Source organism: Eptatretus burgeri, chromosome 15, assembly GCF_056783735.1.
Source record: "Eptatretus burgeri isolate ZD-2024b chromosome 15, Ebu_testis_v1, whole genome shotgun sequence".
In the NCBI taxonomy this organism is placed as follows: domain Eukaryota; kingdom Metazoa; phylum Chordata; class Myxini; order Myxiniformes; family Myxinidae; genus Eptatretus; species Eptatretus burgeri.
The window spans coordinates 5,597,924-5,618,518 of NC_140975.1; the positions used below are offsets into that span (position 1 = coordinate 5,597,924).

A 20,595-nucleotide genomic window follows, 5' to 3' on the forward strand; every position below is an offset into this window, starting at 1 on the left:
GCTTATGCTGATTTATTTTGCGGTGATTAATTGCTTATGTATACATTGCTGCTTGTGTACTCCTAGCTGCACCTGTATTCCCTGATGTGCCCGTAGAAGCGGCTTCAATCAAATGGAATAAAGCCTACACTCTGAAGGTTCTTCTCTCGCTTTCATTTCAATTTATTCTATTTGGTTTTCTCGGCTCTCTCAACCAACGATGGACAAGATCTACAAACCAGAGAGGTTCGACGCTGACCCAAACGCGACTGACTCGGAAATGAAATGGTCGCATTGGTTCCGTTCCTTCTCACACTATCTGACCATCATCAAAGAGGGAGCCGACAAATTGGCCGCCCTTGTGAATCATGTCTCGCCCAGTGTATTCAGGCTCTTCTCGGAGTGTGACACCTACGATGCAGCAATCGACGAGCTGAGGGCGCTCTACGTGAAGCGCAAGAACGAGGTGTACATACGACATCTTCTCAACACACGCAAGCAAGCAGCCGGGGAGACCATCGATCAGTTCCTGCAAGCACTGAGGCAGTTGGGAAAAGACTGCAGTTTCCGGGCCGTAACCGCCGAGGAACACCGAGATGAAGCGACCAGAGAAGCATTCATCCAAGGGCTCAGGTCAGCCCACATACGGCAACGCTTACTGGAGAAAGCGCAACCCACTCTTGAAAAGGTAGCCGACCAGGCTCGAGCGATGGATACGGCTCAGCAGCAATCTGAGTCATTTGGGACACCGATGCTGCTAATGAACGCCGCTACGGTGGAAACTCAAGGAACCCCACAGGGCACCCCTGACACAGAGGATGGAGAAAAACCCGAGGAATCGGATACCCAGACCTCGTCAAACTCCTCAGCAACTACTTCGGTTGGTAAATGCTTCTTTTGTGGGTACAAAAGACACCCCTGCCACAAATGCGCCGCCAGAGATGCCACATGCATGAATTGTGACAAGAAAGGGCATTATGCCAGGGTATGTAAATCTACTCTAAGGAGAAATAAACCCACTTCTGCGGCCCTCTACTCACAAAAGAAACTAACTGCAGCCTCACCGGGGAATCTATCCAAGGCTATCATCAACGTACGAATTAACGGGCATATGGCTGAAGCTCTGATTGATACCGGTAGCTCTGAGTGTTTCGTCAACAGCTCACTAGCGAAGGGCAGGAAATGGAAGATCCACCCGACAGACAATATGGTATGCATGGCCGCCACATCACTACAGTCCCGCGTACAAGGGTACTGCAATGTTGAATTGGACGTAAAAGGGTACACGCATCGGGATGTAAGGGTACTGGTGCTTCGTGATTTATGCGCAGACGTAATTCTGTGTCATAATGTCCTCAAGCAGCACACGAGCGTCGAAATACCCTTTGGAGGAAGCAAACCTCGTCTAATTTTAAATGCTCTGACCACCGCAGAGGTAACGGCCCCCCTGCTGTTTGCTAACTTGTCGTCGGTCTGTAAACCGATAGCGATCAAATCGCGACGATATACCACTGCTGATATGAACTTCATCACTTCAGAGACCAAGCGATTACTGGAAGAAGGAATTATAGAACCGAGCGATTCGCCATGGCGCGCACAGGTGTTGGTCACCGCCAACCAGAACCATAAGAAACGAATGGTTGTCGATTACTCTCAAACGGTCAATCGATTCACCCAACTCGACGCCTACCCTTTGCCGCGCATAGACGAGATGGTCGAACGCGTGGCCAATTATAAAATATTCAGCACCATCGATTTGCGAAGCGCCTATCATCAAATTCCCATCCGAGAGGAAGACAAACCTTATATTACACCGCGTTCCAGGCAGGTAGACGCCTCTACCAATTCAGGAGGATTCCGTTCGGTGTCACGAATGGAGTAGCTTGCTTCCAACGAGTTATGGACGACATCATCTCAGATGAAAACCTCAAAGACACTTTTGTTTACGTGGACAATGTCACGGTGTGCGGTAAGGATCGGGGGGAACATGATATGAATCTGGACAGATTCTTGAGCATTGCTAGAAAATATAATCTGACCCTCAACTACGAGAAATGCGTATTCTCGGCAAGGTCAATTGATCTTCTCGGCTACACAATAGCCGACGGCACGATTAAGCCCGATCCTGAACGATTGCGCCCACTTCGTGAGCTACCCCCACCTCAGGACCTGCAGACAATGCGCCGGGTGATAGGCATGTTCGCTTACTACGCGAGATGGATCTCCCAATACTCCGAGAAAATACATCCCCTAGTGCAGGGGTCGGGAACGTGTGGCTCGCGAGCCAGGTATGGCTCTTTTGATGATTGCATCTGGCTCGCAGATAAAATTGGAGTTTGAAACTTGGAAAGCCCAATATTTCTCGCAGAAGCTTTACCTATAGTTTGAATGGTGTCGTGCTTCATTCAAGTGCAGGGCTGAACTTGGCAGAAGGAGAGAAAAAAAACACCTCCGAATTGTCTGAAGCGGTTTTTGTTTCGTCCAGTCATGCGGCCGACGCGAGTAGTGATTTCGGTTCCTCCAATGACGTGCCGCCGCCGAGACGCGTCACGGAATTCATCTCGACCAATCACGCGCCACCGCTGAGGCGACTCGTGATTTCGGTTCCTCCAATGACGTGCCGCCGCCGAGACGCATCACGGAATTCATCTCGACCAATCACGCGCCACCGCTGTGGCAACTCGTGATTTCGGTTCCTCCAATGACGTGCCGCCGCCGAGATGCGTCACGGAATTAATCTCGACCAATCACGCGCCACCGCTGAGGCGACAGCATCCCAGAGTCGGCCGGCCGCGCCGCACCTCTCGAGTATGTCAGCCCGTGCGCAGGCCAGCCAGACTCACTTGGGTCAACATCTCCCTCTCTCTCATTTGCTCAAAGCTAACCCTTCGACGAAGAAGATGGCGAAAAGAAAAAAAGATGAGGAGTATCGTACATTTCAGGACGAATGGGCCGAAGAATTCGCCTTTGTGGAGAGAGCAGGTTCTGTGGTGTGTCTAATTTGCAATGACAAAATTGCATCGATGAAACGGTCGAATATAAAGCGGCACTTCGACACGCGCCATGCTACCTTTGCATCAAAATACCCTGTGGGACACCGCAGAAAGAAAGCGTGCCAAGAGCTACTGAGCAGGGTGCAAGCCAGCCAGCAGCAACTCCGCGTGTGGACCCGGCAAGGTGACTATAATTCCGCCAGCTTTGCTGGATCTTTAGCAATTGTGAGGAACGGAAAACCATTCACAGATGGCGAGTATGCAAAAACGTTCATGCTGGATGTCGCCAATGAACTTTTTGATGATCTTCCGAACAAAGACAAGATAATCAAACGGATACAAGACATGCCTCTGTAGGCAAGAACTGTTCATGATCGTACCATCATGATGGCAAACCAAGTGGAGGAAACGCAAGTGAAGGACATAAATACAGCGCCGTTCTTTTCCCTGGCTTTGGATGAGTCAACAGACGTAAGCCATTTGTCGCAGTTCAGTGTGATTGCAAGATATGCTGCTGGTGATACACTGCGCGAAGAAAGTCTTGCTGTTCTGCCAATAAAAGGGTCCACAAGAGGTGAGTATTTATTCAAGTCTTTCATGGAGTTCGCTCAAGAAAAAAATCTACGAATGGATAAACTTATCTCGGTGTGTACTGATGGTGCTCCGTGTATGGTGGGGAAAAACAAAGGATTTGTGGCGCTTCTCCGTGAACATGAAAATAGACCCATCCTATGTTTCCATTGCATTCTACACCAGGAGGCACTTTGTGCTCAGATGTGTGATGGGCAGCTTGGCGAAGTGATGTCGCTGGTCATTCGTGTGATCAACTTTATTGTTGCCCAAGCCTTAAATGCTCGCCAGTTTAAAACACTGCTGGATGAAGTTGGAAATAACTATCACGGTCTGCTTTTGCACAGCAATGTGCGTTGGTTGTCAAGAGGGAAGGTGCTTAGCCGTTTTGCGGCTTGCCTGAACGAAATCTGGACTTTCCTTGAAATGAAAGGGATTGAGCATCCTGAGCTAGCCGAAACTGAGTGGCTCCTCAAGTTTTACTATCTCGTGGATATGACTGAACATCTGAACCAGCTCAACGTGAAAATGCAAGGCATTGGAAATACAGTGTTATCCCTTCAACAAGCCGCGTTTGCTTTTGAAAACAAGCTGGAGCTCGTTATCATGGATCTTGAAACAGGTCGTTTACTACATTTTGAAAAACTGAGACAATTTAAAGATGCATGCACAGCAAGTGAGCCCACTCAAAACTTTGATCTCCACCAGTTAGCTGGCTTCACATCCAGTCTCCTACAGTCATTCAAAGCACGCTTTGGAGAATTTCGTGAGCACACTCGTCTTTTTAAGTTCATCACCCATCCAAACGAGTGTTCACTGAACACAGCCGACCTGAGTTACATTCCTGGTGTCTCCGTCAGAGATTTTGAAGCAGAAGTGGCTGACCTGAAGGCCTCAGACATGTGGGTGAATAAGTTCAAGTCACTGAATGAAGATTTGGAAAGAATCGCACGACAGAAAGCAGAGTTGGCGAGCAAACACATGTGGACAGAAATGAAAAAACTTCAACCCGAAGACGAGCTGATTATCAAAACTTGGAACGCGCTTCCTGTCACATACCTCACACTGCAGCATGTGAGTATTGCTGTATTGACCTTGTTTGGATCTACGTATGCATGTGAGCAGTCATTCTCACATCTTAAAAACATCAAGTCCAACCTACGATCACGTCTAACGTATGAAAGCCTCAACGCTTGCATGAAGCTTAACCTCACCAAGTACCAACCAGACTACAAAGCCATCAGCAAATCCATGCAGCACCATAAGTCCCATTAATGGTGAGTATTATAACAACATTATTTAAAAGAATAAATTCAGAGGCTTATTATACTCACATTTAGTTGAATTCAGTCTTAAAATATATTATATGGCTCTCACTGAAATAGATTTCCAAATATTTTGCTTTAATGGCTCTCTGAGTCAAAAACGTTCCCGACCCCTGCCCTAGTGCATTGCAAAAACTTCCCACCAGATGCCGCTGTTGTAAAAGCTTTCCACAGCCTCAAAGATGATATCAGTAATTCCGTGGTATTATCGATCGACAGCTCGGTGCCCTTCGTGGTGGAAACGGATGCTTCTGATCACGCGATAGCTGCGACGCTCAATCAGTCTGGGCGACCCGTCGCGTTCTTCTCGAGAACTCTCTCTGGAAGCGAGCAGAGACACTCAGCAATAGAGAAGGAAGCGTACGCTATTGTCGAAGCCCTACGTAAATGGAGACACTATTTACTGGGAAACCACTTCACGCTCGTCACGGACCAGCGTTTCGTTGCATTCATGTTTGATGGGAAAAAGAACGGGAAAATTAAGAATGAAAAAATTATGAGATGGCGGATAGACCTAGCTTGCTATAGTTACGACATTGTTTACCGGCCCGGGAGGGAAAACCCTGCTGCAGATACCTTCTCTCGGGTCTACTGTTCGGCGACAATCAGTCAGGCTTTGCAAGACCTCCATGTGTCTCTTTGCCACCCAGGGGTAACCAGAATGGCACATTTCGTGCGCAGACAAAACCTTCCCTATTCTATCGAAGATATTAAACAAATGAATGCTTCATGCCCTGTTTGTGCTGAACTAAAACCCAGATTCTATGGCACGGCATCTGGCAGATTGATCAAGGCCACTTCTCCCTTCGAGAGACTAAATATCGACTTCAAAGGGCCCCTGCCGACCGAGACATACAACAGATACATATTCACTGTTGTTGATGAATATTCAAGGTTCCCTTTCGCATTTCCGTGCTCGGATATGACCTCGGGCACTGTCGTGAAATGTCTCTCTGACCTCTTCGCTATGTTTGGGAAACCTTCGTACATACATTCAGACAGAGGGCCGTGTTTCATGTCGGCCGGGCTAAAACAGTTCCTATTAGAGCACGGCATAGCAACTAGTCGAACGACGGGTTACAACCCACAGGGTAATGGGCAGGTGGAACGGTATAACGGAGTCATTTGGAAAGCCGTAACTCTGGCGTTGAAATCAAGAGGACTGGGCCCCGGGCAATGGGAGGTTACCTTCTCGACGCTCTGAATTCCATACGCTCTTTGCTCTGCACGTCCACCAATGCAACTCTTCACGAACGAATGTTTACTCACCAGCGACGTTATGTTGACGGCCAATCGGTGCCGAACTGGCTAACCCATCCCGGAACAGTGTTCATGAAACGCCCGGTACGACAAAGCAAGTATGAACCCATGGTGGAGGGGGTCGAACTCATCGATACTAATCCAGAGTATGCTCATGTCAGACTCCCGGATGGCAGGGAGACCACTGTGTCGGTTCGCCATTTGGCTCCCTCAGGTACTCCTCCCGCAGGTACACCACCATCTGGCACTCCTCCCTCTGACATCCCCTCCCCAGGTGTTCCCCCCCAGGAACTACACCCGGGAACGGTGGCGACGGAGCTGCCGCGTTCCATCCGAGAGCGATCGAGGAGTCATCCCCGGCACGAGTCGAGGCTCACCAAGAGGATCGGAAGCCTCCCTCAAGTGAAACCGCCATTTACTCCCGGAGAGGTCGACGGATAAAACCCCCTCGCCGACTCGATCTGTAAAGGGGATTATCGGCATCCTCGATGCTCATGCTCCTATATGCTCATTATATCATATATCGATGCTCATTACCATGCTCCTACAACTCAAAATAATCCTCACTGCTTGGCATGTATGCTTCTGTAGTTTAAATAGTTCGCGTTGCTTGAAATGTATACTCCTGTAGCGCTGAAGCAATCATGGTGTGTTAGTTGGACCTCTAGTTATATTTTAAAGACGGGGAGAATGTGGTGAATTGAAGGTCGTGACGTGTGATCACATGTCGCGCGGCTCGAGCACGGGATAGATAAAGCCAAGTCTCCGCACGGACGGGGTGATTGTCCCAGGGGAATTGTCATTTATGGCGGCGGTCCACTTGGTGCTCGTTGAATGGTTAGAATTGAGAGTATATCGGACTCCGTGCTTATGCTGATTTATTTTGCGGTGATTAATTGCACATGTATACATTGCTGCTTGTGTACTCCGAGCTGCACCTGTATTCACTGATGTGCCCGTAGAAGCGGCTTCAATCAAATGGAATAAAGCCTACACTGTGAAGGTTCATCTCTCGTTTTCATTTCAGGTATATTCTGGAGACCATTCTCCAGGCATAAACTGAGCCAAAGTGCGATTCTGGCCCTTTGGACCGAGAAATGTCCCTTTCGGCCCATTTTCTTAAAATTGTTATTAGAAAAAAAGTAATTAAATGTGCTCGGCGATGCCCAACGCAAAATTAAATCACAAATGATGATATGAAACTCGGCTCACTCTTGTGAGGAGTTCTGGTTTCTTTTTCTGATGCGATGAAAATCTTAACAAATATCAAAACTACCTGTGGTCGGTGTGTTGTCGTTCGCCTGAGAGTTGTACGAATGAACTTCCACGGGGTATGTTCACAATTCGAACTTGTTTACTCAAAACTCGCCAGATTTTCCGTAACCGAGAGGTTAATAGAATCCACGGTTGCAGAAAACTCGGTTAAAGATGGATCAAATGTGAAAAATACAGCCTTGAGGTGCCGTGGCGGGAGACTCCATGAAATTAAATGTGTGATTGGACGTTCCAGTCACCACAGAAGATCAGCGGCTGCAACGAGCGATGTGATTGGTCGGCTAACCTCGCGTCACGTGTTCCTTACGATCAATCAGAATGCTCCTTTTTAACCTCGTCGCATTGCGAACGCTGGCTCCAAGAGAGCTCCGCGTTGTTCTTCTTGTGAAGACAAAACCTTTCTGACGCGGCTCTTGGACATATTTGTCCTTGTTAATCAGTGTCAGCAAGACCATCTCATCGCCATTTTTTTTTTTTATCATAAATCACACCACATCAATGCTTAAAGAAGAAGAAGAAGAAGAAGAGAGTTGGGGCTGCAGGTTGAAACAGCGAATTGCCGTAAAATATGAGATGCTGAGGTAAATACCAGATATGTTGAAGTAAATACGAGATATGTTGAAGTAAACAATATATGTTGAAGTAAACAATATGTGGAGGTAAATACGAGATACGTTGAAGTAAATACGAGATATGTTGAAGTAAACAATATATGTTGAAGTAAACAATATGTGGAGGTAAATACGAGATACGTTGAGGTAAATAAGAGGTATGTTGAGGTAAATATGAGATATGCTGAGGTAAATACGAGATATGTTGAGGTAAACACGAGATATGTTGAAGTTAACACGAGATATGTTGAAGTTAACACGAGATATGTTGAGGTAAATACGAGATGTGTTGAGGTAAATATGAGATGTGTTGAGGTAAATACGAGATATGTTGAGGTAAACATGAGAAATGTTGAGGTAAACATGATATGTTGAGGTAAACATGATATGTTGAGGTAAACATGAGATAGGTTGAGGTAAATACGAGATATAATGAGGTAAGCACGAGATATAATGAGGTAAGCACGAGATATGTTGAGGTAAGCACGAGATATGTTGAGGTAAACATGAGATATGTTGAGGTAAACATGAGATATATTGAGGTAAATATGAGATATGTTGAGGTAAACATGAGATATGTTGAGGTAAATATGAGATATGTTGAGGTAAATACGAGATATAATGAGGTAAACACGAGATATGTTGAGGTAAACATGAGATATGCTGACGTAAATACGAGATATGTTGAAGTAAACACGAGATATGTTGAGGTAAATATGAGATATGTTGAGGTAAATGCGAGATATGTTGAGGTAAATACGAGATATCTTGAGGTAAATACGAGATGTGTTGAGGTAAATACGAGATATGTTGAGGTAAATACGAGATATGTTGAGGTAAATACGAGATATGTTGAGGTAAATGCGAGATATGTTGAGGTAAATACGAGATATCTTGAGGTAAATACGAGATGTGTTGAGGTAAATACGAGATATGTTGAGGTAAATACGAGATATGTTGAGGTAAATACGAGATGTGTTGAGGTAAATACGAGATATGTTGAGGTAAATACGAGATATGTTGAGGTAAACATGAGAAATGTTGAGGTAAACATGATATGTTGAGGTAAACATGAGATAGGTTGAGGTAAATACGAGATATAATGAGGTAAGCACGAGATATAATGAGGTAAGCATGAGATATGTTGAGGTAAGCATGAGATATGTTGAGGTAAACATGAGATATGTTGAGGTAAACATGAGATATGTTGAGGTAAATATGAGATATGTTGAGGTAAATGCGAGATATAATGAGGTAAACACGAGATATGTTGAGGTAAACATGAGATATGCTGACGTAAATACAAGATATGTTGAGGTAAACACGAGATATGTTGAATTAAACACGAGATATGTTGAGGTAAATGCGAGATATGTTCAGGTAAATACGAGATATAATGAGATAAATGCGAGATATGTTGAGGTAAATACGAGATATAATGAGATAAACACGAGATATAATGAGGTAAACACGAGATATAATGAGGTAAACACGAGATATGTTGAAGTAAACACGAGAAATGTTGAGGGAAATACGAGATATGTTGAGGTAAATACGAGATATGTTGAGGTAAATACGAGATATGTTGAGGTAAACACGAGATATGAGCTAAACATGAGATATGTTGAGGTAAACATGAGGTATGTTGAGGTAAACATGAGATATATTGAGGTAAACATGAGATATGTTGAGGTAAATACGAGATATAATGAGGTAAATACGAGATATGTTGAGGCAAACACGAGATATGTTGAGGTAAACATGAGATATGTTGAGGTAAATATGAGATATGTTGAGGTAAACACGAGATATGTTGAGGTAAACACGAGATATGTTGAGGCAAACACGAGATATGTTGAGGTAAACATGAGATATGTTGAGGTAAATATGAGATATGTCGAGGTAAATACGAGGTTTGTTTGCGATTCGTCGATGGATGGGTGTTGGAACGTGAAGTAATTTTTCAGAGATCATTATAACTGTAATCTTATCATTGAAAAAAACATTAAAATGACGTGTTAATGCTTGTTCTATTGTTAATATGAAGGGAGTTATCAGTATTTTAAGTGTGAGAAAGCGGTCGATTTTGGGGCCTTTGTGTTGAACACAGAGTTCGATGGGAAGGCTTGTGATCTAAATTCAGGTGTTTCGTGTTTCAAAGTGTAATAACTTCCTTAATACTGACATATTTCAACATAACTTACAGTGAACAAAGCCCATTGTGTATACTTTTAATTACTTGATTTATACTTCATAATCATGCAATTAGAATATTAATTTGTGATGTTAATAACTTCAATTACCGATATTAATTACTTTCGTTAATAGAACAACTGCATTAACTTTTCAAGAAAAAACATCTCTGGAGAACTTCGTTCACAGATATAGTGTTGTGGACCGGGGTTCGGTGGCGATAAACGACCACCAGGCGGAGCAGTAGAGCCGTCTCCCACCGAACACCCGGAATTTAGGTCGTGACTCTCAGATAAGTCCGAAAGGTCACGGGTCCCTTAGCGGACCGTGGTCGCCAATATTTCGATGGCGTGGGGTGGGGTTAATTGCCTAATTTCAATACACCTAAATACCCACGTCGTCCAACTAGCGGGGAAAACCACACCCTCGACGGACCTCGGGCAGAACGGGCCGTCGACCGAGGCCGATCCGGGTGTAAACCGAGCAGGGATTACCAAGATCCGTCGGTCCAAATGAACAATTTACCGGCCCGAACGGCCTCACTAATTCTCAAGTCCGAACCATGCTGGGTCAATCAAAGAAATGACAGAAACGAACTGGAACATTGAAACAATTATTTTATTTACAGGAATAAAAGAAAGGGATGAAGTGTAGACTTATTCACGACTATATGCAAGCAAGTATTTACAATGATCATAAACACTTAAACAGTTTTACTTATAGGATGGCGCCACATACAGACACACGCCCAAAATAAAAAGTACCCCATTGGTCTTTATTTGAGCCTCGTCGCCAAGGGGATAGTCGAGCTGGGGGTCAGAGTTCTGTCGGGGTACCTGACCGCATTCGTGCGGCTTGGCCCGCGACCTGCACGTGTGGGGCCCATGGTCCGTGGGAGCTTGGATGGTGGATAGCGGATCCAGGGTTGCTCCTTGTAGAAGGTCAGTGGAGACTCCAGGCTTGAGAGCGCCAGCAATGACGACAGCGCACCCAAACTGCCTTCCAAGAACTGCTCCCTCCATAGAACTTCAAAGAACTCCCAAGGACACGCAATAACTTGCTGAGCTCTGAACTCTCCGAACTCAAACAGCACAAGAACTCTTCACACACGCACACACTGAGGGTCGCGTCGTCCTTTATCGACCGCTCTGGGTGGGGCGGGGCCTTGGTGGAGCTAACGCGCTGATCGCCCTGATTGCTCAGGGACCTCCATGGGTCCGCCCTTTCTGGGCAGGGTTATGGCCAAGCCGGGAAAACCCCACCCCCTCTATGCGTGTCTGTACCCCTCTTGCGAGAGAAACAACGATTTTGCCTCGTGGTGTTGGAATGCAGACCAATTTGAGGAAGTTGAATCAAGTATGCGAGGACCTCGCCTCGTATGCTACAGCCGCGAGGTGAGGGCGCAAGCGCTGAAAGACACTGTGGCCGCAAGTGGAGGGATCGGGAGATTTAAATAACCTTACTACAAAATAACTCACAGCGCACACACAAAATTCCCATTAGACATAGGGGATGGATTCTAACTGCACACATACTTATTGAAATAACTGAACTACGGGCACTCTGGCTGTTTGTGTGCACAAGGTTTCCATATCTGTAACAATAGTACTGAAGGAAGGATCCCATCGAGACTAATTAAATAATGTTTTATTAGTATTTGATTATGTCAGAGCTTGTAAATCATTAATTCTTTCAGGACAAAAGGTATTTTTCATCACAGATTGAACCCATCAGGAGGGGACTCAAAATGAAGCTGTTAAATCCCACGTCATCACAACTTTCATAACTTTAAATAATGGTCGTCATCCAGTCAGTACCACATGTTTAAGCCTTTATCTACGTTGCCAACAGGTAAGCCATTGAAATAACATGTCATGTTGTTTCAGTAATTAAAAGTTGAAGTGTGTGTCGTGCTTTTTGTGTTGATTTAATTACATTCGTCGATTCATGACATTCTATTGGAATGTACCGTCTGACCCTTTAGACCTTCATCCACGTTATAAATGTTTAATTTTAATAAAACACCAATGAATAACAATTCAAATTTTCTAAACTTCCATTCTAATGCCGTATTTACGAGAAAATAAAAGTAATTCTTGTGGTGTTTCAAGAAGGCAGATTGTACCACGTAATACGGGCTGTTCATCAGATGCCCCTTTACCGGATGTGATTGATTTCCATCACCAGCTCCAACCTCCCATTTTGCGGATCATTAAAAAAATAAATTCGAACAATTCAATTATCACCAGATTCTACAGAGATGATGAAAAATATATATCTTTCACCTTCTAGAAGTTTTATAACACCAACTAACTCAGCTTCCAGTAAATTCATGTTCACTTTGACGACGCTGAACTTGGAAGGAAAAAATTTTCCAACTTCCTCCGATCACGTACAATTTTATTTTTTTTATAACGAGGTTGAAGGGGTGAATATCCTTTTATGCTTTCACTCGCTGAGCTGGGAACAGTAAAATTGTGCCGAAATCTCCATTTCTGGCAAATCGAAAAAAAAAAGTTGCCTTCATCTCTCCTGTGTTTGCTTCGTTCAAGGGACTTGGTAGAAACCACGGTGACAGCAGAGATGACATTCATGGGACACATTTGGACGTTTACTTTTTGTTGTACTGCAGATGTGGACTTGTTTTTTTCACGGTAAAGTTATAAGTGCCATTTTACAGAGGTCATTTCCACATGTCGGTTTGCAGGCAAAGTTTTGAAGTGCATGGGAGGATAATTGATGCCAAGGACAAGTGGTGATGCAGCAAGCCTTGTTAACGACCCAGGTTTGAGTAGTGAGTTGTCCAGCGTTGTGGCTGACTAAAGTCCGACAAGCGTTATACTTGATCCGAGTTTAACTGGTGAGTCCCCAAGCACGGCCTTCGTCGACAAACGTCCGATGATTTCTGATGTTCCCGATCACAATTCGATAGGCCATTCCGAGATCGTTTTGTCAGCCCGCACGGGTGAGCACTCCAGTGCTGCCTTGACCAATGACATTGGGCCTATAAAAACTCATCACCTCATGGATGACATCAAACTCGCTCTCCGAAAGCAACATTTCATTCCAAGCGCCAGTTTCAAGCTCCCTGCTCAGGTGAACAGAGAAAAAGATGCTACGTGACGATCATGCACATGCCTCACAGAATGGTTAACCATATACAAGGGGTTGGCTTATTTACCTGATTGTTCTCGAGCATTTTGCCTCTACTGTACTCTGTTTAGCATGGAAGAAATTGGTGTCCTCGTGTCATGTCCCCTCACTGTCGTGGTACCTGCTGCAAACCGACTCGATGATTATTTTGGGAAAGGGAAAGTTCTGACAAAAAGCAGTCACATGAACTCTCGGGAACTTGCACTATCCTTCATCAACGTGATTGACCAGAATACTTTAGGATGTTCGGAAAAATGTGAGCAAAACTTTTCGGGTGCAGACTCGAAAAAATAAAAAATAAACTTTTGAGACCGCTCAAAGTGTGTACTGTTCTGTGGCCGGCAAAATGTTTTACTCTGAGGGCATCAAGGTGACACCATTCCTGGATCATCTTCTCGTATAACTGCACGACCACTTTGAAGGTCTGATCAGCATTGCCATGAACGCTCTCCATGTTCCATCGCACATAGCAGATGCGGTATCCTCAGTCAATATTTGGAAGGAGAGCATAAAAGATTTCTCCAGAATGTATAAAAAGAATCTGGAAGGAGAGGTGGAAGTTCAGACTGAGGTTGAGATATGGGTTGCGAAGTGGAGGAGCACCTGAGTGCCAGGTTGTCCGAAATCCTCATTCAGAACAATGAGCAGAGCTGCTGGCTACGATAACATACACAAGATGCTCAAGATTCTGTGCACAATTGGTGTGAGGTCGAAAGAGCAAACAGCGAGTTACGTCTGTTGAAGATGTATCTCCGTTCGACTATTGGTGAAGACCACATGAACGTGCTGGCTCTCTTAAATTTCCACTATGACTTTGAATCAACAAAGAGGAAATTGTGAATATGTTTTCCGCAAAACATCCAAGAAGAATGAGCCCAAGTAACGTGTCTCATTGAGCAGGTGGTGTGTGCACAATGTTGACACCGAGTACTTCAAGTTTCACGAACATGAGTATTTAAATACCAGTGTCTCAATGTAATGAACCTGCATTACACTGAAACTGGTTTCAATGAATCAAGTGCAAGGTCTGAAATTCTCTTCCCCAGAGATTTCCCATAGATTATGCTCAATAATAAACCATCGACACTTTAAACCTTTTTTTGCCAGTTCCTAAGTTTAGTTATCAAGATTACTGTGCACAGTGAGTTGCTTCAATTGTCAAATTAGCTGTATACATATATCGGAGCTGTGGCATGCATAAAGGTGCACTTTTTGTGACAAGGTGCATTCCCAGATATTCTGTTCCCACCCACCCCCCCCCCCACAACCCACTCCACAGAAATCCTGGATCCCCCCCCCCCACAACCCACTCCACAGAAATCCTGGATCCCCCCACCCCTCCTTCCAGATCAATCATCTACAGTACTTACTTTTGTTGCTTTCACATAGTTTCACCTGTAAAATGACTGCATGTTTTGGGTTCATTTTTTTTTCTTTATCAAGACAAGTGATGCAAAGTACAAAAGAAGGAGATATATACATATGCTTTATTTGAAACACACTTATGCACAATTTTCATTGGGACAAAATAACTTCGCTGATTTAAAAATTAAAAATATTAAAATCCCATCAAATTATAGAAACTATTATAAGTGACATCAATAAGCATATTTTGTTGAACCTTTATCATTCAGATGATGAAAACATTAAAAACATTTCATCACACAGAACAAGTAAAATTTAAAAGATACAAAAAAAATAACATTTTGCCAAATTACAGGGAGTCGTTTCCTAGTCATTCTATTTCATCTGATCCTGCATCTCAGGCTCGGATAGTTTTCGGCCCCATGTGTTTTTTTTTTTTTGTTTGTGTTTTTACAGAACTGTTTCTGAGACCCACTTGCTGTATCTCCATCCTCTTTGTCCCATTATTCACGATCATCGTTTTAATTCCATCGTCTTCCTTTTGATTATTAAAAATTAAAAACGACAAAAAAAACCAACAACTTTATTTCCTTCTCTTCATTCTTCTTCTTCATCCCACCCAAGCAATTTTTAAATCTTCAATCTTACCACAAAGTTCCTTCCAAAAACCTTTCTCCCAGTCTGTTTTCCATTATCTGCTTGTCTCCATCCCTGGATGACAAAACACGTGCCTCACCCACTATCGTGTTGAAATCGCACTGTTTTTCTTTGTGCCTTTAATCATCGTTCCCATCCCAATTCTGATGTCTGTCTTCATCTCCCTGCCATTGGAATCCTTTAATCGAACCCATTTTTGCTTTATGTGCGACGACCATAATATATTTTCTCATGGCAGCACCCTCCACCCACGTCGTCTTCACACCTGGGTTTCCCTACACATACTCCAGGCTCTCTCTGCTTCCCCAGCGTCCCGGGCCCCCTCTCTGCTTCCCTAGCGTCCCGGGCCCCCTCTCTGCTTCCCCAGCGTCCCGGGCCCTCTCTCTCTGTTTCCCCAACGTCCCGGGCCCTCTCTCTGCTTCCCCTGCGTCCTGAGCCCTCTCTCTGCTTCCCCAGCGTCCCGGGCCCTCTCTCTGCTTTCCCAGCGTCCCGGGCCCTCTCTCTGCTTCCCCAGCATCCCGGGCCCTCTCTCTGCTTCCCCAGCGTCCCGGGCCCTCTCTCTGCGTCCCCTGCATCCCGGGCCCTCTCTCTGCGTCCCCTGCATCCCGGGCCCTCTCTCTGCTTCCCCAGCTTCGCGGGCCGTCTCTCTGCTTCCCCAGCGTCCCGGGTCCTCTCTCTACTTCCCCAGCGTCCCAGGCCCTCTCTCTGCTTCCCCAGCGTCCCGGGCCCCCTCTCTGCTTCCCCAGCATCCCGGGCCCCCTCTCTGCTTCCCCAGCGTCCCGGGCCCTCTCTCTGCTTCCCCAACGTCCCGGGCCCTCTCTCTGCTTCCCCTGCGTCCTGAGCCCTCTCTCTGCTTCCCCAGCGTCTCGGGCCCTCTCTCTGCTTTCCCAGCGTCCCGGGCCCTCTCTCTGCTTCCCCAGCGTCCCGGGCCCTCTCACTGCTTCCCCAGCGTCCCGGGTCCTCTCTCTGCTTCCCCAGCGTCCTGGGCCCTCTCTCTGCGTCCCCTGCATCCCGGGCCCTCTCTCTGCTTCCCCAGCGTCCCGGGCCCTCTCTCTGCTTCCCCAGCGTCGCGGGCCGTCTCTCTGCTTCCCCAGCGTTCCGGGTCCTCTCTCTACTTCCCCAGCATCCCGGGCCCTCTCTCTGCTTCCCCAGCGTCCCGGGCCCTCTCTGTGCTTCCCCAGCGTGCCGGGCCCTCTCTCTGCTTCCCCAGCATCCCGGGCCCTCTCTCTGCTTCCCCAGCGTGCCCTCTCTCTGCTTCCCCAGCGTCCCAGGACCTCTCTCTGCTTCCCCAGCGTCCCGGGCTCTCTCTGCTTCCCCAGCGTCTTTTCCCCAGGCTTCACTCTTTCTCACTCCTTGCTAACTGTAATATCTCCACCACATAATACCTGATCCACGAGAACATGTCGGGCCCAATTCATTTTTGTGATATCATGCTGTATATCGTTTTTGGCCCAATTTCTCAATGGTGAAGAAACACTTTAAAAATTCAATAATTCTCGTTTCCAGATCCTGATTCGGATCTTCACCAAAATCGAATCAATTCGTCCTTGCCGCACACACCCAATGTGTCCACCAAGTTTCGTTCAAAGACATCCACAACTTTTTGAGATATCATGCACACAGAGAGATAGACCACCTTCGGTGGCGGAGGTCAAAACAGCCCAAATGCAACATACCCTGTCCTCTGGCGAGGATAACAAAGATGACAACAGAGCATTACAAATCCCCTTATTTTCATATAGGATCAGTGGGAGGCGAAACACTCCTAAAGCAAACAATAATTGATCATTTCATCCCTTTTGGACTCATGAGCACAATGACTTCAAAACTCATTGGATATTTCACCAAAAGGGTCATTGGTACCTGTCCACACCAGGCCCTCCTCAATCATCACAACACCTGGCCAGGATGCGCACCCCGTATCCAGGTTGGTAAGTCTCCAAGACCGAGACCCTGGTTGGGAAGATGGGCTCATCGAAAATAAACTCCATGAAATCCCGGTTTTGAATCCAAAGGGGATTCTTTGGAGAATGCCCGGGTGTCCAACGGGCCGAGTGGTCACACCACATCCCATATGTCCACAGCATGGCTGCGTGCGTGAAATCCCCAGCGAGGGGATATATGTTTGGTGAACCCGCCAGGTTTTGCATTATGTACGAGATGGAATTGTCCCTTCCATACTGTGTGCTCAGGTCCAGCACTTGGACCACATACTGGGACAGCTCAGGAAGAGGGATCACCGCTTCAGCCTCTTCCTGCAGTTTGGATACATCTTCACGCCCTTGGTTAATATGCTTGTTTCTCCTGGTCCTGTTAAACAAGAAGTGCAGAGTGCAGAAGAAGCTTAACAAGTGCAGGAGGAACCACACTTTGACGTCTAAGCGAAAGAGGAATTTCTAGAAACACCACAGAGGTTTTCAGTGAGAAAAGCAGAACCAACCGTGATGAAAACTATGTCCGAGGTTGAAAAGGTCTTCTTTTCGTGATGCGACATTCCCACATCTCGAGCAACAGGTGGTTGTCTCCGTCTGTCCCAAAAACATATGATTTCCTACAGACGGTGATGAAAAGGAGAAATCACAATGAATATCACAACAGGAACAAGCAAAAGAGAAAAGTGCAGAATTTTTTTTTTTGTGGTCCATCACTCCAAATGTAAATAATTTCAGTGAGGCACAATTTTCTTCATCATTCTGTGTATTCATTTATCTTCTGTTACATCCGGTATTTACCTTCTTTTCAGTTTTCCTACTTGGCTAACCATTTCTCCTGCAGGTCTGGTCATCATTTGATCATTCCGTCTTTTCCTTTTCTCTGTGGCAATCGGAAACATCAGTTTTCCCTTTGACTTCCTCATTTTTGGACTCGTTCCTATGTTGCACTAAGCGATGACAAGCAGTGCAACTTCCGGAATCCTTGAGCTACCTTCGATGAGCAATTCTTAAACCGGCTTTTTGTCCGCTTTTTTTGTCGGGCCTTCCTCAAGCGTATGACGGTCAGTTTGCACGACTTCTTGTGCATCACTCGGCAACGATTCATGTTCATTCTCAGCTGCTACGATGGCATCGGTAACATGAACAAGGTGGCACACCACTTTTACCTGGTGCAACACAAATTGGAGCTCCTCCTGAGGGTCCTGCTGTATCATTCCCTTGTACATTGGATCCACGTTCCTGCGAATGTGCAGAATGCACCAGTAACAGCCGTCAGTTTCGACAAAAGGGGATACGTGAGATATGTTGGTTTCATAATCTGAAACACACTTTGACATCTCAGCAAAGATAATTACATGCAAAATCCTCTATCAGACAAACCATGTAATCTGTATGAGTTGAATTTCAATGGACACACGATCATATGCCATCTCAAGTGAGTCCACCGAGACGCTTATGTTATAAGAGAGGACAATCCAAAATCGTTTTGGAATAACATCGGTCGTCCTGCAAATAATCAATTTCTTCACTCTCGCTTTCTTCCAGAGACGGAGAGATTGTACAAATATCTAAATAACTACTTTTCCTGGCAAACGCTTTGTCATTCACAGTTTCTGCATGGGATGTCGTATGGGCAGCCTGTTCAGCATTTTTCTTTTTCAGACTGAATGATGGAAGGATAATTTGATCCCCTGGAGGGGTTGCACCATTGCTGCGAGTCTTGTCCTTTCTCGGAGACAGTTCCGTTCTGAATAATAATATTTTTTATTATTCTCCGATTTATAGGATTGGAACTGAATTTAAGGAATGACAATTAATGACCGTTTTGATGACGAGGTTACAATCATCACCATCTTGTGTTACACGATGATAACGATGGATGTCACAATGATTTGGACAAGAATCTCGTGGTGTCAAAATTCTAAACCAACATGAAAAATGTTCTCAGGAACATGGATGGTGCTGTGAATATATGAAACAGCAAAGAAGAACCCGTCCCACATGGAGAGGTGCCATTCCTTGTATTCCATGTATGCAGAGAGAATTGGTCTCCGCTCCCCAAACTGAGCCCTTGGCACAACAAAACTTATTCTTTTTTTTTCAACTGCCCAAAACTTTCCCACGAACCTCCTGAATCTCTTTAAACACAATGGAGTCCATCAAAATCTCACTCACACACACACACACACACACACACACACACACACACACACACACACACACACACACACACACACACACACACACACACACACACACACACACACACGCAAACGATGCTGACCTCATCTTGATCGGCTCTATTCGATGTTGTGAAAGGAAACGAGGCAATGTTCCCTGTATTACGGCGAACAATATTTTCTTGGAACATATGGGATGATGTCTTCATAAAACGTGTTGATTCCGTTAACAGGTACGTTGACTCCGCCCCAACAAATTTGAAAGGTGACTTCTGCTGCGTTCAAATTACATCATCACTTTTTCCCATTTCATCACTGAAAAACCTACTCTGATGTGATGTCATTTTAGTCGTTAATTGCTTCCACAGATCTACGTAAATCTATATGTGCCACACGACCCATCTTGTGTCATGATGTTGGTGGCCCATCATGCCTGTCATGCATAAACATGACATTCACACAACCTCTTTAAATTATATAATTTATCCGTCTACGAATACAATGCGGAACTGGTAGGGCACTCGGTAGAGCGCATACCTCAACCACGTAATGCCTGATTCACAAGAACACATTGTACTCAATGCATTTGTTGATATTGTTAGGAATTTCACCCGCCCGGCGTGCGATCGGCCACATAACTCAAATCGCAACGCGTCGCCCACCGGAAAGGACAATTCAGTCGTGCCCTCCTTGAACTACCGCCAGGAGCAAGTCACGGGTGGGGGTTTAACCTCACCACAACCCAGTCCGCATTCTACCCGCGCGAAATAGTGTCAATCGCCGAATGTCGATATACCTAAGTACCCGCGCTGGTAGCGTACCGAGGAGTTGTACCACGCCGCAGGTCGACTCCGGACACGAACCGCTTAAGCGGCTCGTTCCGTGCTGCAGGGATAACCGAGCGGAGTTATCGTCGACCTCGATGGTTCAGATTATTTATTGGGTGTCTACACCCACTCCCAATCCCTTACGTGATGCAAGATGGAACTTTCAACCGAAGGAAAGGACGCAACGAAACGGGAAACAATTTGACAAGCACTTTTATTCACACTCAGAGAAGCACGTATTCACAGCCATACAGTAATGTACATATAACAGTC

The 20,595-nt window shown here is 45.5% G+C and overlaps 1 protein-coding gene across 4 annotated transcripts in view; it reads right to left on the reverse strand.

Annotated features, from left to right (window-relative positions):
- Positions 1–15,278: 15,278 nt before the first annotated feature.
- The window catches only part of LOC147011393 (ubiquitin carboxyl-terminal hydrolase 1-like), a 28,544-nt gene continuing 23,227 nt past the window's right edge, over positions 15,279–20,595 (reverse strand). For 3 of the 4 annotated variants that reach the window (XM_085857710.1, XM_085857707.1, XM_085857704.1), the window contains 2 exons: positions 17,822–17,932; positions 15,279–17,691 (listed from right to left, as the gene is read on the reverse strand). The gene's annotated coding sequence lies outside the window, so the exon portion shown is untranslated. Of the gene's footprint in view, positions 17,692–17,821; positions 17,933–18,113; positions 18,555–20,595 lie in introns of all 4 variants that reach the window. The other variant, XM_085857705.1, reaches the window with a different exon arrangement.